The sequence below is a fragment of the Thalia democratica genome, chromosome 6, assembly GCF_965202585.1.
Source record: "Thalia democratica chromosome 6, ktThaDemo2.hap1.1, whole genome shotgun sequence".
NCBI lineage: Eukaryota > Metazoa > Chordata > Thaliacea > Salpida > Salpidae > Thalia > Thalia democratica.
The window spans coordinates 8,690,338-8,707,087 of NC_139170.1; the positions used below are offsets into that span (position 1 = coordinate 8,690,338).

Here is a 16,750-nt window from a genome sequence, read left to right on the forward strand (position 1 = left end):
GAATATATAGGGTAATTTTAAAACTACTAATAAAACAGCTAATATGTAAGTTTCAAATATGACCTCATGGCTCCCCTGTGGCTTCTTTACTGCTCATAGCCCCCCTTTGACCCCTTTGTTGCCCAAGGCCCCTTGAACATCTGTCATGACCCCCAAGGGAGAACTTCTCCCACTTTGAAAAACCCTGTAATTAAGTGTTATTAAAACTAACAGAAAAGATAATTAAGTATTCGGCTATTTTTAAGGTTTTTTATTTAACAGATTGCCTTTAAAGAAATTGAAATTAAATTCATAGTTTGAAATAAATTTGTAAAATCTTATATACAAATCTTTTATCGCATTCTAATTTATGGAATATGCATATAAAATTTCTTCCTTCTCATTTTTTAAAAATAAAATCATTCTCAACAACAAAATCTTTATTTTTGTACTATACTGCAAACTTCCATGAAGCATGTACATAATATTTGAATCGATTTATGAAGAATTAGTTTTATGTAGTTGGAAGATCTATGAAAATTTCAGACTTTTTATTGAGGTTATTAATGAATTTCTTTTTTTTATTTTCTGTTTGGCAACCCTGCATTTTACAATTTAATTTTTTTTTTAACCTAGCATGGTGGCTAAAAAAAACTGGAAAAATTTGGTAGTTTTAAACAATTTTTACATGTAAAGTAGAAAATTTCACATAAAACAATAACTCTATCACAAAGATATAAATCATTTTTCCATCATCCAATTTTTTTATAAAAATACACACTTAAAGTAGCTTTACAGTACCTTTTCAACATTGTAAACTGTTTAACATAGTTTGCTACCTCAAATTTGAATTTTTAATTATTAACAGACCAAAATCTTGTACTTTTAAATACCTAGGAGAATTTTTTAAAATTGGCTACCTTAAATCTAGTTTGTTTAGGCAAAAAACATAGATTTTATCTTAAATATACTTTCAGAAAATACCCTTATCATTTAATAAGATGTATAGTTTTGTAATTTTCATTTTATAGATTGCTAGTTACTATCAATTAGTTGACAAGTTAAAACTTACAAAGAACTAAGTGGTGCTTGTATTTGTTTTGCTTTTAAAATAATGATTGTATGTTAAAGATTAGATTTATTATCTTTCAATTTAATTAAATAAGTTTAACAATATTAAGTAAGACCAACCTGTACGGCAATATATTTAGTATCAAGTTTTGAAAATTATTATAAAAAACTAATAATTATAAATGAAAAACAGTTAGAGCTACAACTCTTTCATTATTCTTATATTACTGCAGTTTTATAGACTAATAATTGTTTTTTAATAAACGCCAACAGTCAAGTACAGGTTGGTCTTAAACAACAACAGTTACTTTTAGTAAACTTTTTTATAACAGCAAAAGATAACTAGAAAATATAATTAAATTTGTTTTAAAATTTAAATGAAAATGTATCTATTTCTAAAAAAATGCTACTCTGTAAGTTAACAACAACCATATAATTTCAATTAAATTATCATTACAATAAATTGTTTTGTACTTTAAAGTTAAGAAATGTTAGTCTTTTCAGGTATAAACTATTTATGTCATATTTTTATTTTCTATGAAGTTTAATTTAAAGTATACTGAAAATACTGTTAAATGAGTTATATTAACCTTGTTTGTATTAAAACTTCATTTGAAATTAAAAAAATAAATAAACATTTTATATTCAAAACTGTAATTGTATTTATACCAAAATTTCTATTTTTTTAATTTAATGAACACTAAATTCATTTATTAGACTAGTATTTTTAAATATACATTATGAGTGGAAAACGTTTTCAAGTGTGCATTTCAGGCCTTGGTGTTGTCACCTTTATATGTGAGTTAACTATATACATTTTCTTTAAGTTTAGTTGAACTTGTAACACAACAAAAAATGTAGATTAATTATATTTTGAAACTATAAGCATATAGTTTTAATGTTTAAAAAAAAAAACTTTACTTAGTATTAGTAGTAAACAATAAAAAAACTCTAAAGCAACTAAGTACAAATTTAAACTTAAAAAAACCGTGCTTTAAAGTGTGGGAACTTAGAAAGTTATTGGTTTTAACTAATAAAAATAATTATTTGCTTTACATAACATAAACTTTTTTATTTATAATATATTGTTAAAACTTAACCTTTATTTTGCTTGGACTGTTGCTAGCAGTTGTTACAGTGTTACAATTATCCTTTTTTAATTCAATTTAGTTCAGTCCTGGGTATCAAGAAAACTTGTATAAAATAATTATTTGTTTTCTTTTAATATATCTATAAATCAAAATTTTTTGGTAATCTATACTTCTTTTTACATAAGTATTCTCATGTTATCAAAATCATTTGAAATTTAATGCCTTAATACTGTAATTGTTTTAACTTTAAATGTAAACTTAATCATAAACTTTTTTTTCAATGTTTATTGAGGTTTTTAAACAATAAAAAAGTACTAAAAACTTTGTTTCGATTTCTGACTTTACAATATATTTTACGAATTTTATATGAACTCCATTAAGTTTGAAATAAATTACTATATAAATAAAGTTTTCTTAAGACTTATTCAAAAATCAGAAACCTTTGTGTGAAATTGATCTTGTTTCACAAATTTTTAAATGTGAATTATTTTTTCTTTATTAGCAAAAGTATTCTATTGACAGTTTTAACAACAAGTAGATTACTTTTTTCTTGTCATTATGTAATAATTGAAAGTTGCTTGTAACATTTCTAAAAAGTTTTCATTAGAGTTTTTAGTATAAATATTTTTAGTTGTTCTTAAACAAAATAAAAATATTTTTCAACATTAATAATTAAAGTTCAATAACAACTTTATATTATTTTTTGGTAAGTTATACTTGATATTTTATTTCTGTGTAATAGATTTTTTAAGTATTTTACTTCAACTTTAAAAAAAATGTTTCATACACTAGTTACTTTTCTGAGAATAATTTAAAAAACTTAAAAGTTTTTAATTCTATATACAAAAATTTAATTATTATCTTTCATCTAAACTTGAACTTCTTTCTTTCATGGTTAAACTAGCAATTTAACATGAAAATTAATTACTTAATACCAGTTTCTCTATGCTATTTATTCACATTATTTAACTAAGAATATTACCTAAATGTTTACATTATTTTAACAATATTTCAAGCTTGTATGTAACTTTATTGTTAAAGTTGATTTTTATTAACTTTTTTTTACAAATCAAAATGACTTATTTAGTAGTAGCTTTCAAAAATTTTTAATTTTGTTTTTTTTCAATTATTATATTAATGTTAGTGCTTTATGTTAATTTTACTGTCTTATTTGAAATAAATTTAACAAAAAATATACCTTTTCTTAATGGTAGTAGTGGTTTAAATTACTAAGTATATTGTATTATAATTTATTTTACGGTTTAATGACTTTTTAAAACTTATTAGGTTTTTTTTTTTGAGTATTCGGTTTTTAAATACAACAAAATATAGCCGTTTTATTTCTTTAAAGTTAGCTACTAATTAATTAAAGATTTTTTTTTTCTTACTGATATTAATACTCAGTTTATATTATTAATCTTTTTATCAAATATATATGTATATGTGTTTCTTTAGAGGTTAGTAGAATCATTTAACAGCGAAACTTTGTTGATTATAAGAGTATTATTTAAACAATATTAATTAATAATTTTATCCACAATCAACATAAACAAAGAAATACTATTTTTATTTAACTAACATCAAATTTTTACAAAAGTGTAATCAGTAATATATTTTTCAGATGTTTGCAGTCCATTAGAATGAATCCTATTTTGCCATCTATCTTTGTCAATTGACACAGATTTTATCATTGTAGGTTAGTTGAACTATTTCTTATCTAACAAAAAATATTAAAACAGACTTGCTTGTCATATGTTAATATTTATTTTTAAGTTATTAATGTTGAAAAATAAATGATCAATAAGTTTTGTAAACACCTAACGACTTAAACTTAAATCATAAGTTTTACCATTAAAAACTGTTTACTAACTGAAGTATATTTAGTGTTGTAACTTATTTATTAGCGTTTAATTTATTTCTTAATCAAGCCTTTTTTTATAGTTTGTATGATTTAAGATTTGTTTTTATGTACGTTTTTACTTTAATTGTAAAAGTTACAGTTTTATGCAAAAAAACAGTTTTACTTACATTTTAAACATCATAGTTTAACCAACAAGTATATTGGATTTATCTTGTGATTTTTAATGTTAGAAAGTTGCTTCTAAAGTTTTTAATGTGATATAAAAATACTTAACTTTATTTTTCAGCAGTAATTTTTTTCATAGTTTTTTATTTAGATTTAAAAAAACTAAATTTAGATTTACATATTAATTCAAAGTTCAAAGATTACTTCATTTTTGTTGTATGGTTACCCATACTTGGATTTTAGTTTATAGTAAATTGAAAAACTTTTTTACTCAAAGTTTTCAGAAAAAAATATTTCATACCTTACTTACTTTTGAGATAATATAATTCAAAAATTAGAAATATTTTTAGTCTAAAATTTAACTTTAAAAATATTTACTTCATAGAAATTTCTATATTTTGTTTAATTAAATTATTTATATAAAGTTTTAACATAAATCTTATTTAAAAAAACTGCTAATACTATTTTAACAATATTTAAAGCTTGTTTGTAACACTCTAATTCGAATTGATTTATTTTTACATCTATTTTGACAAACTAAAATGATTTGTTTAGTTGTAGTTGTCTATTGTATTTTCAATTATAAAATCGATGTTAGTGCTATTTGTAAGCAAATTTTAATCCCTTTTTTAAAATAAATTTAGCTTAATTTTTTTGTTTTTTAAAGTTTTTAGTGATTTTAATTGTTTTGCATGTTTTTGAAGGGTTCGAGGATTTCATTTTAAGTTTGTTTAGCTTAAGTTTTTAATTTGAATATATTACTTTTTCATTAACGATTTTTTTTGTGTTATGATTTAGAGTTATCAACTTAAAAAATAAACTTTTTTTCTAACTGATGTTAGTATTCAATTTATATTACTTAATTATTTACTATATAAGTTGTATAAGAAATTAGTAAAAACAACTAAGAGGCAAGCTTAGTTGATTTAAGCAGTATTTGTTTAAAAAACTATACTTGACAAATAAAACTTAACTTGCTTTAACCACAACCCACTTTAACTAAGAAATATAATTAGTACAAATTCATTTATATATGCATACAAAAGTTCAATCAATACTATTTATTCCAGATGGTTGCAGTCCAGTATAATGCATCCAAGTTTGATATCTATGTTTAATGACACAGGTTAGTTGAACTCTTTCTTATCTATAAACAAAATCTGAAAACAAATCAAAGTTGCGCTAAAAACTTCAAATTGGAGATAATAAAAAGTTGTTGTAACGTTTTAGACTTAGTCAAAGTGAAAGCTTCATGTGTTTTACATAAAAAACCTACCCTTTGTAGGCAAAAAGAGTTTGACTATAGTGTTGCTCATTTTACTAAATGTTTTTTTTAGTGTTTAAATAATTGTATTTATTTAGCTCTAATAACAATTATTACGATTAGTTATTTGTAATTGACTTTGTATGTAAATAATATTTGTTTGGTGACTCTTAGTCTTACTACATAAGTTAAATTTATCTTTAATTTTTTGCCATGTATGTAAAGATAATAATAGCCAAAGTATATCTGTTTTTTTTTCACTGAGTTTCTTTTGTATATAATTTAATATAATTTTGTTGACGAAAAATACTGTTGACAAGTAGGTTATTAACGAAAAACTGATGATAACTTTTAGTACTATGAAACTTAGGTAGTTTTAGAAGTCTAAATTATAATTTGTAAACTATAAAAAAAAATTTTTTGAGAAAGTTAAGATAATAAAATTTGGTTCAGTAATATGGCTGTTTTCTAAACTTTTTAGTAAAAATATTTCTCAAGAGTTAACTGTTTTTTTTTTCTTTACTTTATGCTTGATTTATTTTGATTGTTTGTATCTTTTTGTGAAAATTCAACTTAAACAAAAGTTGTTTTTTAGTGATTGTAAGATAAATGTGAATATTTGTATACTTCTATGTAAAGTATTTAAATTTTTTGTTTATTTTGTTGTTTTATATAGCTATTACAGATAAATTATCAACTGCATTATATAAGTTTTTTATCAAAACTTACTAAAAAAGTTTACTGTTTAACTTTAAAAGCTTGAAATACAAAACTTTAAACTTAGGTTTTAATTCTATGTTAATAAACTAATTGTTAAGATTATTAAAAACTTTACACAGTGTTTTTTTAATCTCTTCTTTTTACTTGCGTAAGTAAGTGTTTATATGAGTTTTAATGCCTGTTATTTTGTTTGAAAGTTTTATGGTTGTTTGCTTACACTTATAAATTTAATATAAAACTTTTAATTCATAACAAGGTTTACTATTTCAACTTTTGAAAACACTATCAATAAGATATCAATAAGATTCTATTTGAATAAGATTTATTTAAACACTGACGAGGTCTTTGACCGAAACTTAGTTTGAAAAATAAATTTTTGAAAAAATAAATATATTACTTCTCCTTCAGCAGTTGAGATCTCTCTATTTTTTTTCTTAAAACCAAAACATATAACACTATCAATATGATAAACATTGATTTTAAAGAAAATATTTCACTAAAAATTATAAATACTCAATATGTCATCGTTGCTGTTAAGGTTATTATTTTTATATTAAAATTATGAAAGTATTTCATTAAAGTTAACCACATAGATAAAAACATTTTATAAAACTGTATAAGCTATATTTTTGTTTTCGTTAAGAAGTTTTTTGAACATGTAAATAAAAATTTAACCATCTTATTTATATTTTGAACTTTATAAATATGTTGATAGACAAATTTCTTTTTAATTAAAATTATTTTGTTTTTTTACCTTTATAAAAAATAAAATTACTTGTTTATTGCGTCAACTAATGGATATTAAAAAATCGAATTGATTTGTTATAATATTTCTTGTAAGTCATTTGTTAGCAGGGCTGAAGTTACTTTGTTGAGCAATTTAAGTGATTAAATATCTTTTTAACAACATAAACAAAATAAGCTAATATTTTTTTAAACAAAATTAATTAATTGACTTGTAAATAGAATTTTAAGTAATATAACTTATTGTTAAACTTCCAAATAAGTAACTGTTTTATGTTTGATAATCAGTAGTCTTATTTATTATATTCATAGATAGCTGCATTAATATAATTATTAACTTTAGCTTATTTTAGAAACCAAATATTTCTTTTAATTTTTAAAGTTATATTGATTTTTATTTTTATTTTTTTCTAGTTGAAAGTATGGCTTTAAACATTTTTGTTTAGAGGTGTTCTGTTTGATCATATTTCCTATTTTGTGCTTACGTGCCTGAGGCATTATTGTGTTCAGGGTTTTTAAGATTTTTAATGTTTTAAAGTTTCAAAGTTTATTAGGAGTCTTTTGTTAGATGATCTTTTTGTTTAAGTGCTAATTTATGTAAGACTCAGTTTTGTTGAAGGTTTAAGTTTTTTTTATCATCCTTTATCTTTAGCCTTTATACTATTTTATATTAATATATATTTATGTTTCTTTGAAGTATTACGTTGATAACTTTAAAAATTTCAAATGTAATATTACATACATTTATAGTTTTAAACTTTTAATATTTTTGTAAAATTAACTTTATCAAACTTGTTTGTTTGTTAAACCTACCTTACAGTCATTTTATTTTAAACTTTACAATCAATACATGTTTCTTACAATAATTATTAAATGGTACGACTTAACGTTTTAAAAAAAAGTTTATAACATTAAAACATATTTTTAGCCTCAATGTTTAGAATGATAATCAATGTCAATTAATGAATAAATATGGAATTAACATTGGATGAAGATTTTAGTCATTTTACTTACCAGGTTTGTTTCATTGCTTTTGAATCTTACTTAAAACTTATAAAAACTGTAATTTTAATTATAATAAATTTGGATTAATTTTTAACTTTGCTTAATGTTTTTATAAATTGATGATGTATAGCTATTTTTTGGTTTTCTAGAGAACGAAAATAGTATAATTAAACTTTTTTTTTTCTTAATCAGCCACAATCTTATAACGAATTGTAACTTTTTATTTCACATTTTTTTAGTTTAAGTAAATTTCATCATAGTTTTGATTCGTAGATTAACTTAAAAAAAAACTGACCTCAGTATGAAATTGAATAAAACTTTCGAACAACATAAAAATAGTGGTAGTTTTAAACGTTTCACATTGTTTCAATAGAAAATGACCTAGTTGCAAAAATAACTGTAATTATAATTAAAAAGTGCAAAAAATTCCATTCATTGGTTATAACTTTCTGATTATTTGTTAAAACATATCTTTTGCGCTATGTTAAATCAAATAGTTATTAAAAAAACAGTTTAAATAAAAAACTAATTTATCAAACTATTACTAAGTTTCTATTAACCAAAATATAATGCAGAAAAAGTAAGAAAATGTTTTTAAGTAAAATGTATGTTTAAAAGTATTAATCGTTTAGTATGTTATAGTGTTTAAAATTATTTGTTGTATTTTAAAAACATTTAATTAACGTAAAAAAAACCAATGAAAGTAATTAATAATGTTGCTTCAAATGAGAATTTAAAATACTATATAACCTACATATTTTTAATAACGAAAGTTAGCATTTAATTAAAATGTATTTAGGTTTGAGTAACATTTATTATTTTATGCAACGAACTGACAAAGTTTTTTTATTAACTACTCATATAATTTTGAATGAAAATATTGGTAATTATATAAAAGTGTTTAAACATTAAAATAAAGTTTAAACAAAAGTAGTTAAATTTAAGGACAAATTTCAAACTTTTATAAAACTTGCCACAAACTCTAAACAATTCACTTCTGCTGTAAAATTTTATGTACCTGCAACGAAGTTAACTTCAAAGCACTATATGACTAGAAATGATCATAAACTTTTAAAGGGATCTTAATATATTTTTTTTATTGAAGTGTTGTTTATAAGTAACACAGAATTTATATCGTAATCAATTAAAATGAATTTTTGAATTTTTACCAAATTTACGAGAATGAATTATTTTTAAGTTAAAGTGAACTTAAAGTAATTTATACTAATAAAATCAGTTTATGAATACTTAGTGTGAAACTATTAAAGAATAGATATTAATCGCTCTTTCGAGCTTAAATTGATAAATTGAATAATTGATGCAATGATATTTCTTACTTAATATATGCCTAAATCTAAGTGTCTAATTAAAAAAAAAGTACTACATAAATAACATACTGTAATGATCAGGTATCATTTTCAGAGTACAGAAACAATTACCAAAGAAATGGTCAAACAATTTTATTTTGTGTTTCAAACAGAAGTTTTAATCAATCTTTATCATTGCAGATTGTATGAAAGTTATCTTAATTACATGATACTACAATTAAAGAGGGCGTTTTGTTATAAATCCAATCTATAAACGCTCGCTTTTTCGTAAAAAAAAACGTTCGGTGACGTTAAAAAACGTGTTTTTCATCTGTCATTAACCGGTTCACACGGACTTAAGCGGTCTTAGATACTTTAGTTTGAGAAATGTGTAGCCGGTTTATTTTAATCTGTGAAATTTATAGAAACAATTATAAAAATGAAACTTTGCCCGAGTAATAGGGTTGCCACACACTCAGCGAACTCAGAGTATTCAGTAAAACTCAAAAAATTTTGATTTTTTAAAACTCTGTATACTTTTAAAACTCAGTTTTGGTTTTTTCTAAAAGTCCCAGGGAATCTTTTTTCTAGATCTAGGGTGAAATATTTTTCTAGATCAATTTAAGTTTTTTGTTCTACGTTTTTTTTTTAGCGCTTATTAAATATTTTTTTTGCCTTGCGGCAGTTCATAAATATTTTTAGAATTAACATTGTAGTTTTTATAAGTTTTAATTTATATTTATCATGAGTAAAGTTAAACAAAAGAAAACAGTTTATAGATATTAAAGTTGTGATTAACTATGCCATTAAAAGTTCTAATAAACTTTATATTTTTAGTTACTTATGTAGTTTAATAAAACTATATTGTAGTATAAGTCCTTATTTCTCAAGTTACGTGTTATTTGTTTACAACTACTTGTTTTTAGTAAAAATGTAATTAAAATGTCAATATAAAGTTATTTAATATGTTTAAAGAAAACGGTGTACAAAATTAGTTTTTTAATCTAATATGTTTTAAGCTTTTAACATTGAAATTTTGAAAACAGTTTTTTTCATAAGTTTAGTAAGCATCTAATGCAGGAACACACACATACAACCTTCCTTTTATTTATAAATTAGTAAAATGAGCATAAGGTATTAGTATCTTGCGCTCAATCTGACAAAAAACTCAGGGTAACTCAATTAAATTTAAGGTAAATCAGGAAGTTTCTGGTAATTCAGAGAAAAACTAAAATTTTAAAGTTTCAAAACAATTTTTTGATTCAAAGAGTGGCAACCTTGGAATAAAAATTAAAAGAGTCACAATGTATTTTATTTTATTCTATGAATTAGGTTTAAAGAAACCTAGTAGACTAAAATACCTTCATTACAAAAAAACCAATCGTTCTGAAATAAATAGAAGTGTTTAAATTTTTTTATTTAATTTTTTTATTTAATTTTTTTATTTAATTTTTTTATTTTTCTGCATTTGTAGCTTATGCCATGGGTTTTCAAAATGGGTCAGATAGACGATTTAGAGGTAATATCAAAATTTTAGGGGGCCACAGGCGTTACCAGTCAAAGCGTCATAGGGGGCATAAGGCCTCAATTTTTAACTTTTAATTTCTTACTAACTTTTCTGGAGTTCATCAAAAACCAAACAAAAGTATTGTGCTTATTTAAGGGTAATTTTGGAAGTTATACCAGATATTAAGGAAACACTTGAAACTTGTACTAAATCAGGTTTTCAAGAGTGGGCAATTTCAAATAGTAGGAAGCCATAAGGTTATTGTTTTATACTCACACTACTTTGGAGATGGCTATAAAGAGCATAAAAGGTCTTTTGATAAGTCCTTTATGTATCAAAAAAAAAGTACTTTTATTTGCTTAAATACTAATTAAAGGTTTTACTGTTGACAAAAAATTTTCCTGACTAAAACGTAAATATTAATTTACTGAGAAATTAATTATTTAAAAATTCTCCCAAAATTTGTTTTTACATTTTAGTTACGCTTAATAGTTAGTTAATTGTTCCGTGAAAGCTAGCTTTGTAATTAATCAGTTAACTAATATTCAAGTTAAATGTTACAATTTTTAAAACCTACTTTGTAAATTTTTAATATTTACTGCATCTAAAATGTAGCACCTTATAATAAAAAATTATTTTAGTTAAATTGCTGCAAGACCTGTTTGTACTTTAAACGTTTATTTTGTTTTAATTATACTCCGAGCTTAAAAATATTTCTTTTCACAAAAAAAAAAAGATTTTTTCGAAAAAGCTACAGTTTAAACCTTTGATGATGTTAACAAACAATAAGTTCTAAAACATAAAAAATACCTTAACACTTTAGTATATTTGATTATAAGAACAATAAATATTCTAATTAATATTATAGGTTGAACTGAACACATCATAGTTCCTAGTCACTCAGAGCGTCTGCCTCTGTTGTATAGTATCAATCAAATCAGGTTGGTTAGCTATAGTTATTTTTAATGTGTATGGCTAATAGAAAAATAGACATTTGAAGAATTAGTAATTACCAATACTTAAAACTATAAATCTATGACACTCTATAAATTTTTTTCTGAACTTCAAATTACATCAAAAGACTTTTTCACAATCATTTATTGTTATCAACCCAAAAATGTGTTGCATAATAGTTAAACCTGCAATAAATTAATTAGAAAAATAAATGCTTGCACATAATCGTTTAGCAGTGACGTCATTTAACTTTTGTTTAGAATTTACTTCAACATTAAAACATTGAACAATTTGTAACAAAATTTAATACTTTGTTATACCTTGTTTTGCTCAAGCTAAAGTTTCAATTTTTTAAAATGATTACTTGAAGTTCAAATTCCGACAAATCAAAATCTTAACAAAGTATATCAAAAAGTTCTATATATTGGAAAACATTATAAATTTTAGAAGATATTGTTATCTACAAATTTTTTTTATTTGTTTTTAATTTAAAATTTTTAATAAATTGAAATAAAATAATTAAATAACCCACCTTCTTAATTACTTTAGCTGTATCTCCAAAAGTATTTAAAGTTTGCAAAAATAAAAAAAAGACATTTAAGTATTAATAAGACATATGTAAACAATTTTTCTAATTAAAAGTATATAAAAGTTTTTTAGATGTTTTCTTTTAAACTATTTTAAAGAGTTTTAGTTGTCAAAAGCATTAATGAGCATTAATTTTATCTTCACTTAAATAATATATTTAAGGACTTCCTAAATATTTGTGAAGTTTCATTGTAACTTTTTTAAAGAACTGATAAAATTTGATTTTTTTTTTGAAATCGTTTAACTATTACAAAGTCGTTAATGAAATTTTTTTGTTAAATAAATACTATTAATAAAATGTTCTATGCTAAATCCATCAATTAATTTTCTTAAAAATTATTATTTATGAATTGATGTTTCAAAAAGGGTTTGGGTTTTTCACTAATTTTATTTTTCTATTGAACTGAGTATTTACTTTTATTAAAGGTAAAAATTGCAATTGAATTTACACAATAAATTTGTGTCTACATGTTACTACTAATGAAATAAAAATATGATATTATATAATAGATAGTTTCTACTACTAATTGCACTTATTTTTGTTAAATGGATAGTATTTGTATGCACATAAACGTTGTTTTATACAAATACTAATTTTGTTTGTTAAACAATTTTTTGAATAATTTAAAAAGTTATCTTTTCAAATTATACATTCATGCATCTAACTTATATTTTCATATTGTTATTAATAATTTGTTACGGTAGGTTGTTACTAAATAGTTAGAGTATAGGGCTAACATAACTTGAAAAACTGAATTGTAAGTTGTGTTTATTAACTTTGATTACTATTCGTGCTGTATAAATTATAACTTTCACGTAGAATTTTTAGAGTTTCAAACAAAAAAAAATTCTATTATAAAGTACTTAAATTAAAAAAAAATATTATTAATTTTAGATATTGTAGTAGCAAAAATTTTTTATATCTATACAAACAGCAAATGTTTTACCAATAAAAATTAATAGTTTTTTGAATAATAACTTTATGCATTTAATACATTAGTTTATAATAAATAATTCACAGTCATTAAAACCTTGACAGTTAGCTGTAAATTAAAAGTCAAAACTTTTTTTTAAACAATGTTCCTATATATGTCTTATTCATATTTACTCAAACTTTTTTTCTTCATAAGTACAACTTGAAAGCTCAAGGATTTATAAAAAAATAATTTTCCGTTGTTGACGTAGTGAGCAAATGCGACAAAAAATTGTAACGTTCGTAAATATATTATTATACTTTGTTGACTCTAATAAGATTAAAAATATCTGAAAATAGCTGTTATATTTAAAAGCTGTTGCAAAAACAGCTAAAAATTAAAACAATGATAATATTTTAAAACCGTTTTCAAAAACTTATCTTCTTGATATCAATTATAGTATTTTAATACTTATAATCTAAAATCTAATTTCACATCTTTTACTCATAAAACTATATTCAAAAACGTGTTTAAAAGAATTAAGTTTTTTTTTAATTACTGTTAAAAGTTATTAATTTTTTAGCGCATTTAAGTTCACTTTAACTTGTTGTTTTAAACTTATCTTGAACTTTCATAAGTTTTTAGAGCCTGTTTTAAAATACGATAAAGCAATTATCCTTTACATTTTTTCTTTCATTGAACTGGCTTTAGTATGTTTTGAAATTATTTTTAACATATTTTGTAAAATCCTATGTCTAATTTTGATCACTATTTGTACCGTATAGTTTAGAACTTTCACGTAGTATTTATAGAGTTTCAAAAAAAAAATCTTAAAACAAAGTAATTCAATTTAAAAAAAAAATTATTCTTTTAAGATATTTAGAAGAAAAACTTAATTTTTATCGTTACAAACAGTAACAGTTTTGTCAATGAAAAATAATAGTTTTTGAATTATAACTCTATGCATTTAGTAAATTAGTTAATGATACTCAATAAATACCTATTCATATTAACTCAAACTTTTTTTTTTCATAAGTACAACTTGAAAGCTCAAAAGTTTATAAAAAAGTAATTTTCCGTTGTTGTCGTAGTGAGCAAATGCGACAAAAATTTGCAACGTTCGTAAATATATAAGTATACGTTTGTTGACCATTAGAAACTATTTACCTTTATCAAAAAATAGCTCATATATTTAAAAACTGTTGCAAAAACAGCTAAAAATTAAAACAATGATAATATTTAAAACCGTTTTCAAAAATTTATTTTCTTGATATCAGTTATAGTATTTTAATACTTATAATCTAAAATCTAATTTCACATTTTTTACTCATAAGACTATATTCAAAAACGTGTTTAAAAGAATTAAGTTTTTTTTATTTACTGTTAAAAGTTATTGATTTTTTAGCGCATTTAAGTTCAATTTGACTTGTTGTTTTAAACTTATCTTGAACTTTTATTAGTTTTTTAAAGCCTGTTTTAAAATACGATAAAGCAATTATCCTTTACATTTTTTCTTTCATTGAACTGGCTTTTGTATGTTTTGAAATCATTTTTATCATATTTTGCAAAATCCCATGTTTAAATTTGATCACTATTTGTACCGTATAGTTTAGAAGTTTCACGGAGTATTTTTAGAATTTCAAACAAAAATAATCCTATAAAAAAGTAATTGAATTCTAAAAAAATTATTCTTTTAAGATATTTTAGAAGAAAAACTTATTTTTTATATTTACAAACAGCAAAAGTTTTGTAAATGAAAAATAATAGTTTTTGAATAATAACTCTATGCATCTAGTACATTAGTTAATGATACTCAATAAATACTTATTCATATTTACTCAAACTATATTCTTCATAATTACAACTTGAAAGCCCAAGAGTTTATAAAAAATTATTTTTCATAGTTGACGTAGTGAGCAAATGCGACAAAAATTTGTAACGTTCGTAAATATATTAGTATACGTTTGTTGACTCTAATCAGATTAAAAATATCTGAACATAGCTGTTATATTTAAAAGCTGTTGCAAAAACAGCTAAAAATTAAAACGATGATAATATTTAAAACCGTCTTCAAAAATTTATCTTCTTGATATCAGTTATAGTATTTTAATACTTATAATCTAATATCTAATTTCACATTTTTTACTCATAAAACTATATTCAAAAACGTGTTTAAAAGAATTAAGTTTTTTTCTTTACTGTTAAAAGTTATGGATTTTTTAGCGCATTTAAGTTCAACTTGACTTGTTGTTTTAAACTTATCTTGAACTTTCATAAGTTTTTAAAGCTTGTTTTAAAATACGATAAAGCAATTATCCTTTACATTTTTTCTTTCATTGAACTGGCTTTGGTATGTTTTGAAATAATTTTTAACATATTTTGTAAAATCCTATGTCTAACTTTGATCACTATTTGTACCGTATAGTTTAGAAGTTTCACGTAGTATTTTTAGAATTTCAAACAAAAATAATCCTATAAAAAAGTAATTAAATTCTAGAAAAAATTATTCTTTTAAAATACTTTAGAAGAAAAACTAAATTTTTATCGTTACAAACAGCAAAAGCTTTGTCAATTAAAATAATAGTTTTTGAATAAAACTTTATGCATCTAGTACATTAGTTAATGATACTCAATAAATACTTATTCATTTTTACTCAAACTATTTTTCTTCATAATTACAACTTGAAAGCCCAAGAGTTTATAAAAAAATAATTTTCCGTTGTTGACGTAGTGAGCAAATGCGACAAAAATTTGCAACGTTCGTAAATATATAAGTATACGTTTGTTGACTATTATAAACTTTTTTTCATTATCAAAAAATAGCTCATATATTTAAAAACTGTTGCAAAAACAGCTAAAAATTAAAACGATGATAATATTTAAAACCGTTTTCAAAAATTTATCTTCTTGATATCAGTTATTGTATTTTAATACTTATAATCTAAAATCTAATTTCACATTTTTACTCATAAAACTATATTCAAAAACGTGTTTAAAAGAATTAAGTTTTTTTTTATCTACTGTTAAAAGTTATTGATTTTTTAGCGCATTTAAGTTCACTTTAACTTGTTGTTTTAAACTTATCTTGAAATTTCATAAGTTTTTAGAGCCTGTTTTAAAATACGATAAAGCAACTATCCTTTACATTTTTTCTTTCATTGAACTGGCTTTAGTATGTTTTGAAATTATTTTTAACATATTTTGTAAAATCCTATGTCTAATTTTGATCTCTATTTGTACCGTATAGTTTAGAACTTTCAAGGAGTATTTTTAGAATTTAAAACAGAAAAAAATCCTTTATTCGTTTTTACTCAAACTTTTTTTTTCTTCATTAGTACAACTTGAAAGCTCAAGAGTTTATAAACAAATAGTTTTTCATAGTTGACGTAGTGAGCAAATGCGACAAAAATTTGTAACGTTCGTAAATGTATTAGTATACGTTTGTTTAGAATTATAATCTTAAAAATGTTTGAAAATAGCACAAATATTTAAAAGCTGTTGTAAAAACAGCTAAAAATTAAAACGATGATAATATATAAAACCGTTTTCAAAAATTTATCTACTTGGTATCAGTTATAGT

The 16,750-nt window shown here is 22.3% G+C and overlaps 1 long non-coding RNA gene across 1 annotated transcript in view; it reads left to right on the forward strand.

Moving 5' to 3' along the window:
• Window positions 1–7,821: 7,821 nt before the first annotated feature.
• LOC145839432 (uncharacterized) overlaps window positions 7,822–16,750 on the forward strand; it is a 30,841-nt gene continuing 21,912 nt past the window's right edge. The window contains exons 1-2 of the long non-coding RNA XR_014370061.1: window positions 7,822–7,912; window positions 11,583–11,655. This is a non-coding gene — a long non-coding RNA (uncharacterized LOC145839432). The remainder of the gene's footprint in view (window positions 7,913–11,582; window positions 11,656–16,750) is intronic.